At 40.8% G+C, this 16,870-nt stretch overlaps 1 protein-coding gene and 1 long non-coding RNA gene across 8 annotated transcripts in view; one reads left to right on the forward strand and one right to left on the reverse strand.

Annotated features, from left to right (window-relative positions):
• Window positions 1–12,037, reverse strand: part of LOC143974480 (uncharacterized) — a 116,631-nt gene extending 104,594 nt beyond the window's left edge. For both annotated transcript variants that reach the window (XR_013272231.1, XR_013272230.1), the window contains exon 1: window positions 11,687–12,037. This is a non-coding gene — a long non-coding RNA (uncharacterized LOC143974480). The remainder of the gene's footprint in view (window positions 1–11,686) is intronic.
• The window catches only part of CRLF1 (cytokine receptor like factor 1), a 206,874-nt gene that overhangs the window by 140,093 nt on the left and 49,911 nt on the right, over window positions 1–16,870 (forward strand). The gene's annotated exons all lie outside the window — the stretch shown is intronic.

The following is a 16,870-nucleotide window of genomic DNA, read 5'->3' on the forward strand; positions in this document are numbered from 1 at the left end:
GAGATCCAATTGTATGGGAAGACAACCCTACCCTAGGTGCCTGTATTTTATTCTAACCTGCTTAGCACATCTTAAAAATAAATGACTTATTATGACTCTTACTGATGTGTTATTTGAACACGTGGGATTTTATGTGATAGACCAACACAAAGTGGCACATAATTGTGAACTGGAAGGAAAATGATAAATGGTTTTCAAATTGGCACCTGGGGCGGATCCTATATCTGGCATCCCTCCCCCCAGGTGGACAGGCAGCCACCGTACATCGACATCAAGTTATGTTAGGGTAGTATAGTGCCAGGTTAGGGTGATATAGTGCCAGGTTAAGGTGATTTACAATAGTGCCAGGTTAGGTGGTAGTGGTAGGCTAGGTGGTAGTGCCAGGTTAGGTGATATACAATAGTGCCAGGATAGGTGGAAGTGCCAGTTTAGGTGATATGCAATAATGCCAGGCTTGGTGGAATTGCCAGGTTAGGTGGAAGTGCCAGGTTAAGTGATAGTGCCAGGTAGGGTTGTAGTGCCAGGTTAGGTAATAGTGCCAGGTTAGGATGGTAGTGTCAGGTTAGGGTGGTAGTGCCAGGTTAGGCAATAATGCCAGGTTAGGGTGATAGTGCTTGGTTAGGCTGGTAGTGTCAGATTAGGTAATAGTGCCGGGTTAGGGTGATAGTGGCAGGTTAGGGTGGTAGTGCCAGGTTAGGGTGGTAGTGCCAGGTTAGGGTGATAGTGCCAAGTTAGGGTGGTAGTGCCAGGTTAGGATGGTAGTGCCACGTTAGGTATCTGAGGGTTGATTCTGGCTTCTTCTTCCTGGAACTGTAATCAAAATGTGGCGGGTGGGAGGGGAAGAGGGAGGGCCTGCAGCACGGACAAAGCATTGCAGCCTCACCTTGCCCATCATTTCTGCCTTACTGTGCCCTCATTGCAGCCTCACCATGCCCTCATTGCAGCCTCACCGTGTCCATCTCATTGCCGCCTTGCTGTGGCCTCATTGCAGCCATACTGTGCCCTCATTGCAGCCTTACTGTGCTATTTATTAATTAAGATTTTTACACTATTAAGATTTATTGCATGTTTAAGTGGATAGTTTCACATTTACGGCACATGCACTTGAGCACAAATTTTGGATGTGGAAATTTAAATTAGGATATTTATATGCACGTATATTGATTGGTATTATTAATTATTTTTTCTTGGATGTGGAAAGTTATATTTGGATATTTATATGCACGTACATTAATTGGTATTATTTTCTTTTTCTTCTGTCACCACCACCTTATTATTTATTTAATCGATCCACGTTCAGATCTAACATATCTAGCACATGTGCAACTAACAGGTTTTTTATTATTTTTATAATATATATTATTTACTTTAAGGTTATGAAAACAGGTGCCTTTAAGGTATAGTGCCAAGTCTACTTCCCCTTTTCTTCATAAGCTCATTGCAGCCTTACTGTGCCCATCATTGTAGCCTCACCGTGCCCATCATTGCAGCCTCATTGTGCCCATCATTGCCGCCTTACTGTGCCCTCATTGCAGCCTCATCGTCCCCTCATTACATCCTTCCTGTGCCCATCATTGCCGCATCCTCATTGCAGCCTCACCATCATTGCAGCCTTACTATGCCCATCATTGAAGCTTCACATGCCCATCATTGCAGCCTCTCCGTGCCCATCATTGCCACCTTACTGTGCTCATCATTGCTACCTTACTATGCCCATCATTGCCGCCTTACTGTGCCCATCATTGCAGCCTCACAGTGCCCATCTCATTGTCGCCTTACCGTGCCCTCATTGCAGCCTCATCGTGCCCTCATTGTAGCCTCACTGTGCCCTCATGACAGCCTCACCATCATTGCAGCCTTATCGCTGTGTCACGGAGCTGAGTGTGAAATCATGTTCTGCTGTGCTATGACAAAAGTCCCACCCTTCTCCTAGACCAGCTCATGTGATAGACAGAACACTGTATCTGTCACACGAGCTGGTCTAGGAAAAGGGCAAGACTTTTGTCATAGCACGGCAGAACCTTTCACAGCTCTGTGACAGATCGGGCTCCCGATATGCCTGTGCGTGGGAAGGAGGGAGAGGAGCGCTGTGCTGCAGCCACGCATGGCATAGATCCAAGCAGCCCCAGGGTAGGCAGCCTACCAGGAAATATCTCAGTATCCCGGTAGGCCAGTCCAGCCCTGTTGGGGAGGGCACATGGGGCCCAGTATGATGTTGGGGAGGTCAGGGCCCCCTGTGGCCCCAGGCTGGTGACTCCTCTGAGTACAACTACTGTATAACAAACTTTAATCACTCTTTACAGGTTAATGAAGTCTGATTGCCAGATTTCTTTAAAAATAAAAAGGGGGTAGCTGGTTGGTGGCTCAGCTCCGCTATCACGCTCATTTCACGTGATTCTGTCATAGCATTCCTGTCGTAGCAGTGTTGCATCTGGTGTTGTTATTTGGCAGTCTTGAGGGTTGTCAGGAACTCTACTTGGGTCTGCAGGACCACAGAGATTTTGGGAGGAGGGGGTTGCAGACCCTCAGCTCTGGTTGTGGAGGTATGGGGGGCCCACAGCTTGAGTCCATTACCCTTAAATTCATGGGGGGAGGTGTCTCAGCATCCTGCAGCTGCCATTGTAGGCGGGTGTACGGGTAGGCCCAGTTGTCATTTATTCTCATTGGGGCATTAATTTCTGTGTTGGTTATGTGGGGTATCATTAGTCTGGCACATACACCAGTATCCTTTCCTGTCGTCTTAAACATTTCCATGTATCATTGTACTGTTTTCCCTCTGATATTGTTTCATTGTTTTTGCTTATGTTATTGTTTCAGGGAATTTGCAGCATTACATGCAGGGCCAGCAAAAGGGCATGTGTGGGGTTGTTATCATGGGTATAGTTAGCTAGTGCTCACATCTAGAATCTGTCACGTCTACAGATCCATACGGGCTGAGGTTTCATTTTTAATTGTCATCCCACAATCTTCTCACCCATATACCATACGTTATACAATTTATGTTCACCATTACACCTTTACTACTGCCCGCCATGGTCTGTGAGAGTTTGTTTTAATTAGCTGTCTTTGCACTGCAGGTTATGCGGGCTTACTGCACACTAGGGTGGTGTTGTCATTAGGTTCATATTCGTGCGCTGATGGTCTCATCATTTCTGCACCTAGATCCTTATACTTTGTTAAGTACAAGGGGGTGTTGTTTTCATGGTCTGGTTGTTTATACTTATTTTCCCTAGTTTGTGTTTCCTTAGATCAGGGGATGTTACGTGTTTCGGAAAGCGACAAATTCACATTCATCTCTCCAACCCCGTGTGGGGGTTCAGAGCATGGTAGCACCCTGTCATTAAGGAGTTAGACTATACCTAAGCTCATAGCTGAGTTTCAATGCTGGGGTATCCCTTTCCCGGCCTCAGCCCGGGAGGCAGTACTCTTCAGGTTGTTATTTCCAAGTCCATCCCAACCTCTTCCATTCACCAGCGCAGAACATGTTTCTATGCATAATTCTTTAACTCAGATTCATGCGGTACTTAATCCGCTCTTAGCGCCCATGCTACGATTGCTAGACAGGATGGAGGTGATCGAAGCCCACTCGGCTAGAAGCTGAGGTGTCAGCTGCGCCCCAGCTCCTGCTCTTCTAAGTGCGTCTGCAGGTAATGTTGACATTTCTTTACCGTGGCAGCTCCTTCACCCTTAGCTGTGTTACCTTCAGTGTTCCCGGCCCATTTAAACTCTGCCTATATCAGGTAGGATATTCTGGTAGGCTAAGATGTCAACCTGGCCGCTCTTCCGATAGCATCTCAGGACATTCCGGAAATCAGAGCTTTTGCTTACGGGGAGGTCCTGTGGTGCTCGAAACTAAAGATCCCAAGCTTAGCCACAAACTTGGCGTGGCAGAATTCGTTCTACCATTCGGTATTTTCAGAGATTTAATTTGTTCTGTCAGTCCTGGTAGGAGAGTAGAGTTAGATCAGCACTGCGGGTTCATTTTCCACAGTTACCATCGATTTTACAGCAAAGGTGGCGGCCACTTGGGCATAATTCTAGGTGGTGACATCTTGGAGCAATTTTGACATGCAACTTTTCCGCAGGCATTTCACCAATCAGGAATCAAATGTGATTGGTCCAGTTCTTTCTCCACCTTTCTGCAGTTACCCGCCAGATTTTCAGAATTACTATCTCCTACCCCTTGGCGCAGGTCCCAGTTTAGTGCTCAAGGCAGTTCCCTCTTCACTATGCTTACAACTTCCCAATAATTAGAATAGATAGTAAAGCCAGGGGTTCCTGGTACTTTTAAAGTACTACAGTAACTGTGTCGGATTGAAGTATTTGACCTTCTCTGCAATTATTCCTCTAAACAGCTCTTTGCTCCCTTTTCCCACACATCCTCTCACTACAAACTGTTCATTCTCATGTCCAGGTTTTACTTGTCAAGTTAGGCTTACTTGCAAAACCATTTTCTGGACATTCATTAGGATTGGGGATGCTTTTGAAGGTTCCAACCAGGGGGTCCCTTCTTATATCATCAAGTACATGGGGCACTGGAGATAATTCTTTTATAGCAGTTACATACATGAACCCTATACTAAAGTAATCCAGGCACTCAGTATTTTACTGGACTGATGGTTGTTTCCAGCCCTTCATTAAAGCTTTCATAACACACCTACTTTCGTGTCTTTTTTGCCCTCTTTTAGGCATACTGACCAGCTAGGCCAAGGCATACCTCAGGTCTTGGTAGTTAGGGTTATTGCATTTACAAATGAAGACTCTGACTACAAGTTAGAAAGATGGCCGGAGGCTAGCCTGTATTTGTAGGAGGAGTTTTGGAGTATATATCCTTCCTCCTCCTCTGTTGGCTCCTTCATTGGCTCGTTTCCTGGTTCCCACCCTCCTGTTCCCCCATACCTTCTTTATTTCATTTACATTTTGCACATTTCATATATATTCATTCAGGGTATGCCCTCTTTTAGGCATACTGCCCAGCTAGGCCAAGGCACACCTCAGATCTTGGTAGTTAGGGTTATCACATTTCCAAGTGAAGACTCTGACTACAAATAGATGAATAGATCTATCTATCTATCTATCTATCTATCTATCTATCTATCTATCTATCTATCTATCTATCTGTTTGTCCATGAATTTATATAGATAGAAAGATAGATAGATTCATATGCTGCTTCCTTTCAATTTAATGTCTTTTTGAGGAATTTATTGGTTTCTTTTGAAAGGTTCTACTGTTGTTAATGTTATGGCCATTTAAATTGTATGGCACATGTTTTTTCTGCCTGTGAAATAACCATTTAACTGCATTTTAACAAAGCTTTCAGGGAAAGCATTTGAATATTTTACAGGAATTGGGGCCATAGGCTATTATTCCAGACCATTTGTTGCTGGTGTTCACTTCCTATAAATAGCAAGGTCAGTCTTTGTTTTACTTAGAGAACAAAAGATCATATTTTGTAGGAAATCAATTTTGTAGGCAATCTCCTTTCACTAAACCAGTCAGAAAAATATTAAAAATATTATTGTATTACTAAATAATTTCAATGTGGGACGTTCTTTAGGCTTGCAACAATGTCTATTATATTCATACTATGTCCCCGACTTATCATTTCTTTCTAAGCAGACAATCTTCATGGCATATGGTACACATTTTTTTTTCAATGTTGTTTTTTTTTAATTATAAAATGGGACAGGAATTCACATTACTGATCTGTGTTTGAAGGTGAATGCTACAGGTTTGTTGTCTTATACCTTAACCACTTGAAGACCAGGCCTTTTCTGACACTTTTTGTTTAAAAGTAAAAATCTGTATTTTTTTATTGAAAACTACTAAGAACCCCCAAACATTATATATATAAATATAAATATATATACATATATATAATATAATATAATATAATATAATATAATATAATATAATATATAATATATATAATGGCAGCAATTTTTTATGTCACACGGTATTCATGCATTGTTTTATCAAATGTAATTTCTCTTTGCAAAAAAATTACTTTGATGAATTTAAATGCAAAAAAACCCCCCACAATATATAACCCAATTTTTTGGTAAAATAGATAGATACCTAACATGTCATGCTTTATAATTGTACACGTTCATGAATTGGGGAAAAACTACAAGACCTATTTACATATTACATATGCATGCACCACCATCCTATGTGCTCACTCCTGAGGCCAAGGGGGGTAGGGGCACTTTTTTTCTTATTATTTATTGTATTATTTATTCATTTTTTTATCACTTTTATTGCTGTCACAAGAAATTTAAACATCACATGTGATAGCAACAAAGCATGACAGGTCCTCTTTATGGAGACATTGTGGGTTTATAAGACCCCAGATCTCTCCTCTACCCTTGAAAGCATGAGCTAAAGAAAAGAAAAACATTGATCTCATGCTTTAAAAAGAAGAAATAAATGCCTCTATTTACGTTTGCCCTAACTAGATGTGATGAAATGCTCATCGCTTCCAGTCTCCTAGACCATAGAGATGGTTGGAGATGTTATGGTCCCTAAAAAGCTTTATGTAAAGTTATGCATTTAGGGACTAAAAACATGAAAACTTCAACTTATACTGGGAGGAGAACAGCTGGGGGATCAATGGTAGAGAAGGTACTGGGTGTTCTGGTAGATCATAGACCTAATATAAGCATACAAAGCCTAGCTGCAGTTTCTAAAGCTAGCAAAAGGCTTTCTTGTATCAAAAGAGGTAGAGACACCAGAGAGAGAGAGACAACATTTTGACCCTGTACAAATCATTAGTAATACCTCATCTGGAATATACAGTTAGTTTTGGGCATCGGTTCACAAAAATGATATTGGGAAATTGGAGTACAGAGAAGGGCAACCAAACTGATGTATGTTTTCCCTCTCTGGATCAACTGTGGGTATAGTATTGTGTGTATGGAGGTTTTCAATTTGTGTGGGTGTGTTTTTTTAATTGATTGAACTAGATAGATTAGTGTCTTTTTTTCAACTTAAATAAGAAGTGTACCCTGAGATCCTGTCTAAATAAACTCCATGGGGAAAATCATTATTTGACCCAATGGCTGAGATCGCTGACTGCCCCCCCTGTCAGAACACAATAGATCAGCAGGTGAGATTGCTGTACTAACATCGTATACAGTGTCTTGAAAAGGTATTCACACCCCTTAACAATTTTCCATATTTTGTCATGATACAACCAAAAACGTAAATGTATTTTATTGGGTTTTTCTGTGATAGACCAACACAAAGTGGCACATAATTGTGAAGTGGAAGAAACATGATAAATGGTTTTCAACATTTTTTTACAAATAAATGTGTGAAAGTGTGGCATGCATTCAGCCCCCCTCAGTCAATACGCAGTAGAACCACCTTTACCTGCAATTACAGCTGCAAGTCTTTTTGGGGATGTCCCTACCAGCTTTGCACATCTAGAGAGTGACATTTTTGCCCATTCTTCTTTGCAAAATAGCTCAAGCACAGTCAGACTGGATGGGGAGCGTCTGTTAACAGCAATTTTCAAGTCTTGCCGCAAATTCTCATTTGGATTTAGGTCTGGACTTTCACTGGGCCATTCTAACACATGAATATGCATTGATCAAAACCATTCCATTGTAGCTCTGGCTGTATGTTTAGGGTTGTTGTCCTGCTGGAAGATGAACCTCCGCACCAGTCTCAAGTCTTTTTCAGACTCTTATGCCGCGTACACACGACCGGACTTTCCAGCAGACTAGGTCCGACAGAATCAGTCCGTCGGAGAATCCGATTGTGTGTGGGCTAATCCAAAAATCAGATGGATCTAGAAATCGAACATGTTTCAAATCTGTCCGACGGACTCAATTCCTATCGGGAAAACCGTTCGTCTGTATGCTTGTCCGACGGACCAAATACAAAGCAAGGGAAGCTATTGGCTACTGGCTATTGAACTTCCTTTTTTAGTCCCATCTTACGTCATCATGTTCAAAATGTGTGGCCAAGTCTGTTCGTTCGGAAGTCAGTTGAAAAGTCAGTCGGGAAGACCGTCAGACCTAGTCTGCTGGAAAGTCCAGTCGTGTGTATGTGGCATAATAGGTTTTCTTTTAAGATTGCCTTGTGTTTGGCTCCATCCATCTTCCCATCATCTCTGACCAGCTTCCCTGTCCCTGCTGAAGAAAGGCATCGCCACAACATGATGCTGCCACCACCATATTTCACGGTGGGGATGGTGTATTCAGGGTGATGTGCAGTTTTAGATTTCCACCACATATAGCGTTTTGCTTTTAGACCAAAAAGTTCACTTTGGTCTCATCTGACCAGAGCACATTCTTCCACATATTTGCTGTGTCCCCACATGGCTTCTTGCAACTGCAAACAGGACTTCATATGACTTTCTTTCAACCATGGCAAACTTCTTGCTACTCTTCCAGGCCAGATTTGTGGAGTGCACACCTAATAGTTGTCCTGTGGACAGATTCTCCCACTTGAGCTGTGGATCTCTATAGCTCCTCCAGAGTTACCATGGGCCTCTTGGCTGCTTTTCTGATTAATACTTTCCTTGCCCAGCTTGTCAGTTTAGGCGGACAACCATGTCTTGGTAGGTTTGCAGCTGTGCCATACTCTTTCCATTTTCAGATGATGGATTGAACGGTGCTCCGTGAGATGTTCAAAGCTTTGGGATTTTTTTAATAACCTAACCCTGCTTTAAACTTCTCCACAACTCTATCTCTAACCTGTCCGGTGTGTTCCTTGGCCTTCATGATGCTGTTTGTTCACTGAGGGTCTCTAACAAACCTCTGAAGGCTTCACAGAACATCTGTATTTGTACTGAGACTAAATTACACACAGGTGGACTTTACTAATTAGGTGACTTCTGAAGGCAATTGGTTCCACTAGGTTTTAGTTAGAGGTATCAGAGTAAAGGGGGCTAAATACAAATGCACGCCACACTTTTCACACATTTATTTGTAACAAATTTTGAAAAACATTTATAATTTTCCTTCCACTTCACAATTATGTGCCACTTTGTGTTGGTCTATCACATACAATCCCAAAATAATACATTCACATTTTTGGTTGTAACGTGACAAAATGTTGAAAATTTCAAGGGGTGTGAATACTTTTTCAATACACTATACTTAGTACAGCGGCTCCTCCTGAGATCTTACGTTTTCTTTTCATTCAGCCCGCTGTTTGAATGAAAAAAACTAATAATATGTACTAGGATCACTTTAGTGGAATTTGTTGGAAGTTGAAGAAGGATTGTATGTTAAGGACTATTTTTGCCTCATGGCTTCACTACTGTAATGTTTTGTTTTCATTATTTTTGAGCAATATACAATATGTTCTTTTGAGCACTATATCAGAGACTTGTATTTGATGAGTGTATGACACAGTCACTTTGTGGTTTACTAAAACTGGAGAAGATCTGCATAGAAATCAATCAGATTTTTTTTTGTTAAAGCTTAATTGAACAAGCTAAAATTAGAAGCTGGCTGTCTACTATTCACAGCTGTACTATATTTTGCACTCTCCAGTTTTAGCAAATCAACCCCTTTTTGTCTGATTGTGCTTTTAAGCTAGTGTTGATATATATGTGGTTATTAAAAAAAAAAAAAAAAAACTGGGGTGTACCTTTTACGAGCAGCTGGGCAACTGATGGTAGATAACTGTAGATATGAGTTTTTGGGGGTGTTTATAGCAAAGTTTTCATATATATTTATATATAAATCCTTAAATAAGCCTTCTAACTTTCTAACGCATTCCAAATATGTTACATTTACTTTTTTTTTTTTTTTTTTCTTTAACACCCATGTGAACATAACCTGACTGTTACTATGCATTAGGGGCTTATTTGTTTTACTTATATTACTGTGCATTTTTTTAAACATTCAATCAAATTTAGGAAAATTTCTAATTTCAAAAGTTTAAATTAATCTAAAGTTCATGGTTTGAGAACTCATGCCAGTGTGAAATGAATTTGTTAGTAAACCAGTCCCAAATGTTTGGCTTTAGTATTGACGTTTCCTATGTTTTGTCCTATTTCTAACTGTAGTCTGGCAAAGTTTTTCATGATAACACTGACACACTCTTATGATATACCATTACCTTCTGAACTGTCAAGAGCTGACAATATTTGGAGCAGATAGGATCTTGCCTGAGTTGGCTGTACACTTAATAGTCTACAGACTGCTCTTTATTCTAGTCAAGAATGTCTTAACTATGCTTCGACACCTGGTGTTCTTGCGAAAAAGCCAGTTTTCAAAATTATTTCCCAGTGGGGAAATACCTCTTGTTTTTTATACCTTATCAGCTGCCAGCAGATTTCAACAGTTCTCTGTTCCTTAATTATTAACCTATCTCCATGTTATTATTTTCCGGTTTTTATAATCCTGGATATAAACAGGATTTGAAGAAAACAGCTTTGCTAACTCCCATGACAAGTTATTTAAAACATATAGTTGTGCCTCAAATCTGAGTCGATGAAACAGTTATAAAAACATTATTTTGAACACTAATACAGTAGATAGATAGATATATTTTTAAAATGCTTTTGCATGGAGAAAAATGATTGCATATAAACCTCTATACTATACAGATGGGATCATTTTTGAGAATGTTTAATGTCATATGAGAACCAGGGGATTTAGCAGATGAAAATAAAAGTTTCTAAAATGCTTTTTTTTCTGATAGAAAATATCAGATTTTTTCCCAAAACCATATTTTTTTTATTGATGATAAGAATTTGTTTTACATGATGGCTTTATGGAAAGGTATACAAGTTACCTCTAAACCATCAGAGACTTCAAATATAATATTTATTTTTATATGTGTATACAAATATAATTTGTTTAGTGGGGTGGACATGGTAAGATTTAATTGTTGTAAGGCTGTACAGAGTGGCAGTAGGTGTGTGAGTGAAATGAATAGCAGGTCTTAGCCCCCGTACACATGGTCAGAAATTCTGACGGAAAAGGTCCGATCGGATTATATTGTTGAAAAATCCGATCGTGTGTAGGCTCTATCGGACTTTTTCCGTCGGACTTTTTCCGATCGTTTGTAGAGAATTCCGATCAGACAAAGTGCCACGCATGCTCAGATCAAATTACGAGACCAAAGCTATTGGCTACTAGCCACAATGTAGTCCTGACGCAATGAAAGAATGTCATAATGTTCCCGAATGATCAGATTTTCCGACAACTTTGTCCGACCGTGTGTATGCAACACCAGTTTCAGACAAAATCTGTCGGAAAAAATCTAACGGATTTTGTTGTCAGAATGTCCAACCGTGTGTACGGGGGCTTATGGAGAAGGCTTTTTGGAACACTTTGTTGCACTTTCTACAATGTGCTCTGGAAGCCCAGCATCAGGGTTACCAGCCTTTTGGAGATGTCCACAATATAAAATATACAGGGCAGCTGTCTGGTGTATGTAAAGTACTGCATAGAATATGAATTGATATGGTCAGAGAACAGATTGCAATGGACTCCATACAGCACAGCATACAAAAAGCAATAGTTTGGAGCACATAGCATATAACTGGACATACGCAGAATTTATGAACATTTTTTAATTATATTCTATGCATGTTTCTTAGGAAAAAGCATCCTCATTCATACAGTAGAGCCAATTGTTCTTTGATAATAGCAGTCAAAAAATAAATAAATTGCAATCAGGTAATTTAGGAAATAATCCTCTGGTGGGTGCACTTACCTCTATGCATATTGCTCCTCCTTTTTTACTTATCAACGTGTTCTCAAACTGCTCTGGGGGGTGCCCTAATCTCTCTGCTGGTGCCAAGCTCCACTTCTCAGCAGAAAGACGTTGTTTGTTAGCATTAAGCAAAATAGAACCCTGGCAACCTCATCCAGCTTTCCTGTATTCCACAAATGCTCACTGGCTCTTCGGAGTTTAGGAGGTACAGTTCTACTAGAAATGTGTCTGGTAGCAATTAATCCTGCAGGACAGTATGTTTGCATTTGAATAGACAGAAAATAGAATGAGCCCTACTGTGCTGGCTCTATAACATATCTGCCATTGACAGCACCATTATGGTCCGCAGCCTCAGCCTGCAGTGTAATAGTAGTGGTAAAAGGCCAGTCTTTTAGATGCAACATATATGAAGATATGCATGACTCATCATCACAGAGCCCTTGTGAGTAGCACCTCAATGCGACAAGTCAGCAGTAAATGACATGTACTCCTCCCCCTTAAGCCCTAGCTCACACTGATGCGATTGTTTATGCATTCCAGAACACATGGAATCACATGACAAGTGAAATAACCTTAATTTCTATGGAGGCCATTCAATATATGCAGTACAAATCCGATGCAATTTTAAAAAAGGTCCTGTGTGAGCTTAGTGCAGTGTGGTGCGATTTGTAGCTACACAGACTTGAAAGTAAATCACATACAGGTCGCTTATCTTTCCTAAAATAATATGATTCCAGTATGTTTTCTAAAAGTATTTACTTTGTTCCTTATCTCCCATCCCTGGTCCATATCAGAAGAGAAGGAGAGAGACTGTATCCAAATGCATCAACTTGCACTGAAGCTGCTCCTTGAAATTGGACTGAAGAACACATTCAACTCGCGCCGTATCAGTATACGCCTAGGCTAAATGATTCATACTAATCACTTTCTTTTACAGTGCTGCTAATGTACCATTTGCTTCCTCTTCCTAATTCTGAAGAATGTACCCTTTCCCAGTTAGCAGCCATTTTATTTTGAGAGCTGCTAATGTATCCTTTTACTCATCAAAAGTGCATAGCTGTCATCTTTTGGGAATGCTAATGCTCCCTTATTTGTGTCCCTAGCCACCATTATGTTGCCCAGAAGGTCAAGCCAGCACCATTATTTTAAACACAAGGTCACTCCCTTCCCTTCATGTGGAATGCCATGAGGCAGCAGGAGGCAAAGGAGGACAAAAGAGTGTGTAGCGGGGTCTCTTTAAGGACTATAAAACTACTGTTCCCAGAACCCCGCTGGTTCCCAGGATGTTTGGAGTTATGCCCCAGAGACTCATGGGGGAGGACATATAAGGAGGGGGAGAGGCCTAGTTCGCTCTTTTTGGACACCCCCCCTCTCCTAGCAAGAGGAGGTCTGTGCTGAACTGCTGGAGGCACAAGACCTGAAGCCTGGGCCTTGTGCTCTTTTCCAAAGAGCCCTCTGCCAGCCTAGCTGCACCTGAGAGACATTTTCTCATCCTTGCTGCAGTACACCAGAAGGATTGAAGACTCGGAGGTCGGTGGATTCCTGTTCCTAGACGAATCGGCGGAGGAAACGGACTTGGACTTGTCCGGGTGGTGAGAGCTGTTTAAAGACAGATATTTTATCTTTATTATTCGTTTGGATTACAAAGTTGTTCTTCAAGTGCACCACCGAAAGATTGCTAGCGAATATTGTTTCACTGGACTTCCATCTAGATCAGTCAGGCCTGACTGCATAGGTAGATAGTGCTGGGTGTTAGTTTACCCATGCGGGGAAGTAGCTGAAAAAGGGCAGCGCTAGAGTTGCATAGCAATACTTTATTATGCTGATTACTCTGTTTATTTTTATTACTGGTTACTGCAGGGACCTGCTTATGTGTTGCAAACCAAATGTTCGATTCATGTTATTCCTTTTATAAAAACAACAAGTAAAGTCAGATATATACTTTCAAAGATTGTCTATGAGCTTGAGTTATCCACCCACGCACACACACATATTTAGAGTATAAGCGATTTAATGTGTATTGCTAGATACTAACTGTGCTAGAGTGGGTAGAGCAGATTGCCGGGGGGGGGTTGGCGGAGCTGTGCTCAGGGCCCAAACCAAACTTGCGGCCCTCTTAAGTGAGGGTATCGCTATAAGTGTTTTCGTGCAGGCAACTAGGAAGAGGAGTGTTGGGTTATGGCAGTGAGGAGGAGGACATTTTTGGTAGAGGCCACCAGCGTGACATTTCCCCCTCCTCCCTGATATAAGAGGAAAAATCTGGGAATCTACTGCCACCATTATAGAGGAAGCCTAAAAAGCCAAAAGCCAAAAAAAAAACTCTTTGTACATTTTCTAATGGTGGTTGAATCTCCCACACTGTAGGCATAGCTGCAGGTTGAAAACCTACATCTATACGCAGGTTTCCCTTCAACAGGGGAAGTTTAACGTTGACAATTGTTGCAGACACAGGCAACTCTGCTCTTTGTTTGCAACATGTCCCCGCATACTTGTGTTGTAAATTTGTGTACACTAAAGTTCCACATATGTATCCCTTCTATTACCATAATTGCCCATACATTTCTGAAATCCTCTTTATTAAAAAAAAAAAAACAAGATCAGGCGGGCCTAAAATTATAATTGTTTGCATTCCTTTTTTTTATTGTAAGGCCATCCCTACCCTGGTGAAGGAAACACAGGCAGGGACGACAATGCAAACTAGTTACTACTATGTTTGAAAGCAGAAAGTCCTAGGCCTAAACATCACCTTATCATTATACCTCAAAAACATGGGTTCCTTGCAAGATATGACCACCAGTTCAGATACTGCCTTGCAAAGGTGATGGCTACATGAGTTCTCTTTGCCTAATCTGCACATGGTTCCATGAGGTAAAAAAGCTTTTCAGCTTGCCCTCAACTAACAGTGTGAAGGGTTTTGATAGGATAATGGAAAAGATGGACACTGTAATTTCAAAGGTGTTGGAAGTCTCACAGAACCCAATGAATAATAATAAGAAAAAATAATTAAATCAAACTCCAGGATTGTTTTTAACCTGAATATGATGCCCATCCCCAATTTGCAGTAGTCACTTGTTTAAAGTAAAAAGGCTGATTTATTTATTTCTTTATAATATTATTGATGAAAGAATTTGATAATTACATGTAAATACCAAACTCAAGGGTACAAATCAAGTTAAAAAATCGAACTTGTAAAGAGACAATGGCCTATGTTATTCCCTCACTCTTTGATATCTACTTAATTTGACAATAATTCACCATCAGGGATGAGCTCTCCGTTTGCTCCAGACCCAGGTTCAGACCAAACTTTGGACATTTAACCGAATGGCAGAATATTAATTCCTTCAACAAGAGCCGAACGTCATATATAGTAGCTGTTTTCCTACCACTGCTACATATGAAAGCTTCTACTGTCAATGGTTGTTAAGGAAAACAACAGGTTAAAGCAATTGGTCAATGTGATCACTGGGTATACCCCATCCCTTTTGCCATCATTTGCTGCAAGTGTAGCAAAAAATCCAGAAGTGTTTGGCGGTCAATAGATTTCTTTTTTTTCTGTGGGCCAGGTGTCCTTCATGACTGACGAAGATCTGCTTTGCTGGATGAGATGATTCAAAATAGCTTTACATCATGAGTCCTTTTTAGTTTATGTTTTTTTTTTGCATTTTTTAAATTAAGGACTTATCAAAAAGTGTTTTTTTTTTTTTTTTTTAACGATTCACATATTTTTTGTGAATGGGTAGGTACTATCTACTACTTTCTCATTCTCAAAGGGGATTTCCAGATTTTAATAAGCCCTCTAACAGCCGAGCCTCTCAAACACCAGGCCAGGGTTGTTGGAAAGAGGTTTTTGCTCCCATCAACATAGGAACAAGGTGTTTTGCTGTGAAAGGGGGGATGTTGGGGGCATGTAGCCTAGTATGGTATGGGGGAAATGGGGCAACATGCTTGTCCACACTTTTCTGGCCTAGCAGACTGCATGCTTGCATGGAACCCAAACCTCAGTAATGTTGACAAACCCACCTCAAACTGAACCAAGATATGTTCAGCTCATTCCTATTTACTGGAAATTTTGAGTATTTAGCCTTGGCCTACAGAGGTAATTGTAATACCATACTACTAAGAGATTTAGCTACTTGCTGGCATTTGCTTGAATAGGCCAAAGCTGCACAAAAGATTTTTAGTAGATCAATCCTGTTTTTAAATTGTTAGTGTTTTTTTACGTGTAGAAAATGATTGCTAAACAAATAGAGCAAATGGCTCCCTGTGGAGAGGGCTACACAAGTAGCATTCAGTACCACCATGTAGCAGTCAATCACACATGAACTGCACTTTGTGCAAGCATGCAAGATTGATTGCTACTGAATACTACTTTTGTAGATTATTCCACAGGGAACCATTTGATCCTTTGTTTAGCAATCATTTGTTAAGCATACAAAGTAAATCCCTAGCAATTTTAGTAGCGGGGGTTAAGCTACAAATCTCCTTTGTAGCTCTAGCCTATTCAGATAACTGCTACAAAAAAGTTGAATGCCGTTGTAAAGGCAGAAGGTTTTTTTATCCTAATGCATTCTATGCATTAGGATAAAAAACCTTCTGTGTCCAGCAGCCACCCTCAGCCCCCTAATACTCACCTTAACCCATCTCAATCCAGCGATGTTGCACAAGATGCTCGGCTGTCTGGGACTCACTCTCTTCATTGGCTGAGACAGCAGCAGGGCGCCATTGGCTCCTGCTGCTGTCAATCAAAGTGAGTGAGCCAATGAGGAGAGAGAGGAGGTGGAGCTGAACCGCAGCTCCATATCTGAATGGACACAGAGCAGAAGCTCAGCTCAGGTGCCCCCATAGCAAGCTTCTTGCTGTGGGGGCACTCAGCAGGAGGGAAGAGCCAGAAGTGGGGGGACCCAAGAAGAGGAGGATCTGGGCTGCTCTGTGCAAAACCACTGCACAGAGCAGGTAAGTATAACATGTTTGTTATTTTTAAACCCAAAATTTTTTTGACTTTAGTATCAATTTAATCTCTTAGCAGCAAGAGAATAAAATTACCAGTGTATTCCTATATTATCTGTGTATTTGCGTAGATTTATAGTATGCTTCATTCGTGCATGAATAAAGATGAATAAGTATAAAAAGAAAGTTCTGCAGAACTTTGTCCTTCTTTTGTGTGTGATCTGAGAGATTGCGTGT

This window comes from Lithobates pipiens, unplaced genomic scaffold (assembly GCF_037356315.1).
Source record: "Lithobates pipiens isolate NorthernLeopardFrog02 unplaced genomic scaffold, aLitPip1_a1.2 Scaffold_13, whole genome shotgun sequence".
NCBI lineage: Eukaryota > Metazoa > Chordata > Amphibia > Anura > Ranidae > Lithobates > Lithobates pipiens.